Genomic DNA, 2,500 nt, shown 5'->3' on the forward strand with positions numbered 1-2,500 from the left:
GACACAAAAGCTTTTTTGAAATGTCCAGAGACGGACGGCTTTCCTGCGGTGGCTCGATATCGGTTACATGTTTTCCAGACAGCGTGAAACCACCAGTAAACAGACGGGCAAGCACTGGGCAAGTGTATGTGCCTGTGTGTATGAGTATGAGTAAATGTTTGGGTGTGAATGTGTTTGTGTGTGTGTGTCTGTGCATGTGCGCCGTGTGCGTGTGTCTGTGTGTGTGTGCGTGTGCGTGTGCGTGTGCGTGTGTGTGTGCGTGTGTACGTGCACAGTGAATGTGCCTGTGTGTATGAGTAAATGTTTGTGTGTGTGTGCATGTGTACGAGCAGAGTGAGGGCAGTTTAGTCAAAACTTTTGAAACTCTGAAAAACTATGCATGGTGACATCAATGTCTGGGTTTGTTTGCCACAGGTACACCAGTGCAGTCACGACTAAGACAGAGTATATGGGAGAGACCTGTGTGTGCGTTTCTCACAGTATCTACCTTGGTGTCATTCTCAGTGAGTCTAATGTGTTTCTGTCGGTCAGTTCTGTGTAGGCGCCTCAGAGAGAATATGTGAATGTTTTTGTCTGTGAGTGTTTTCCATTATTCTATGTAGGCATCTGGGTGTCTTTTTTGTTTGTGAAGTGTGCATTGTCTGTTAGCCATTGCGTGTGTGTGTGTGTGTGTGTGTGTGTGTGTGTGTGTGTGTGTGTGTGTGTGTGTGTGTGTGTGTGTGTGTGTGTGTGTGTGTGTGTGTGTGTGTGTGTGTGTGTGTGTGTGTGTGTGTGTGCGTGCGTGTGCGTGTGCGCGTGCGTGCGTGTGTGTGTACTGGGTTGGAGTGTGCTCGGCCTTGACAACAGCCAGACATCACTCAGCTATGTGTCTCTTCTTCAACAATGCTAAGGGCACATGCATCTGTTTTGGTTTTGCCTTTATAACACACACACTCACACAACACTTTCCAACTGCATTCAATGTTTTTGAATGTATGTGGTAAGGTGGTGGTGGGGTTGGGGGGCGTGGATGTGGATGTGGATGTGCCAGTTCTGGTAAGGCAGGCAGGAGGAGAGAGGTCAGGATTCGTGAAGGTAAGATGATGGACTGCAGAGCGGTATTCCACAACCCTGGCTAAGTAGTAAACCAGGATAAGCTAACCATTAGGTAGTGGTAAAGAGAGGTAGTGGTAAAGAGAGGTAGTGGTAAAGAGAGGTAGTGGTAAAACAGAAAATCCCGTAGTCCTCATTTTCAAAACGAAATGACACCTGTGGGCTATCCATTAGCTTCCTGTATCACTTAACTATGTTCTAAGAATAGGTCCCCCCAGACCTTTAAAAACATGTGCAAGAGTGTATAAGTAGACGTAAATAAATAGATATGTAATAGATAGATGATCGTAACAATAAATGTGCCATAGGCTTTGGAAATGTGATCCAGCGATGCCTGATAGTAGCCGTCAGCCTTGGACATTCAGCACATCTGCAGGGCCTTGAGGTGACCACGAGAGGCCTTAACTAAGCAAAAGCACACAACACTTCTCCCTCTCAGCTACGAGAGCTTAGCGGACACATTCCAGTTGCAAAGACAGATGATGACCAAGCAAAACAAACAATAGCAAAGGAGAAGAAGAAGAAGAAGAAGAAGAAGAAGAAGAAGAAGAAGAAGAAGAAGAAGAAGAAGAAGAAGAAGAAGAAGAAGAAGAAGAAGAAGAAGAAGAAGAAGAAGAAGAAGCCGAACCAACCAGACGCAGACGACGAAGAACAAAACAGGAAATCCTATCTGAGAGCAATGTAAAGGGGATTAATCAGACAATGGGCCCAGACAATGGTGCCCAATGACCTGTTTCGTAAACCATGAGGAGGAGGACTATGCAAAAAAATCCTAGACGACCTCTAATTGGATTATACAGACTTTTTTTTGTGGCAACGGAGTAGGACTGCCTGTTGAAGAAGAAGGCTGTTTTTAGTTGTCCCAAACATACAGGGCCTTAATGCAATAATGTGCAGACGAACACGGTACAGATGGAGAGAGAGAGAGAGATGAAGAGAGAGAGAGAAAGAGAGAGAGAGCGAGAGAGAGAGAGAGAGAGAGAGAGCGAGAGAGAGAGAGAGAGAGAGAGAGAGAGAGAGAGAGAGAGAGAGAGAGAGAGAGAGAGAGAGAGATCTCCTTCACTGATAGAACAGGACCCCTGGAGGTGTGTGTGATTCATGCCCATACAGAATTGGACGGCGTTCCCCGTGCAGACATAACTGGCTAGGACACCTGTGGTAATGCGATTTAAACAGCATCCAAGGGGTATACCGAAGAGAACCAGGAGAACAAAGCATACAGCTGTAGCTCTAGCATACTAGCATGTGTTTGCCTCCGGGTAACTTGTACTATGCCCTTTAGACGTAAGTCATGCCAAATAAAGCAATATTGCCGAATACATAAGCATAATTGTTTGGCAGACGCTCCAGGCTCACGTCAGGCAAGGCTCTCAAACGTAGAATGCTTTTAGAAGCAGAATGTTTGGGT

At 45.9% G+C, this 2,500-nt stretch overlaps 1 protein-coding gene across 1 annotated transcript in view; it reads right to left on the reverse strand.

Annotated features, from left to right (window-relative positions):
- LOC134449561 (intermembrane lipid transfer protein VPS13B-like) overlaps positions 1-2,500 on the reverse strand; it is a 646,790-nt gene that overhangs the window by 294,321 nt on the left and 349,969 nt on the right. The window lies entirely within an intron of this gene.

This window comes from Engraulis encrasicolus, chromosome 5, assembly GCF_034702125.1.
Source record: "Engraulis encrasicolus isolate BLACKSEA-1 chromosome 5, IST_EnEncr_1.0, whole genome shotgun sequence".
NCBI lineage: Eukaryota > Metazoa > Chordata > Actinopteri > Clupeiformes > Engraulidae > Engraulis > Engraulis encrasicolus.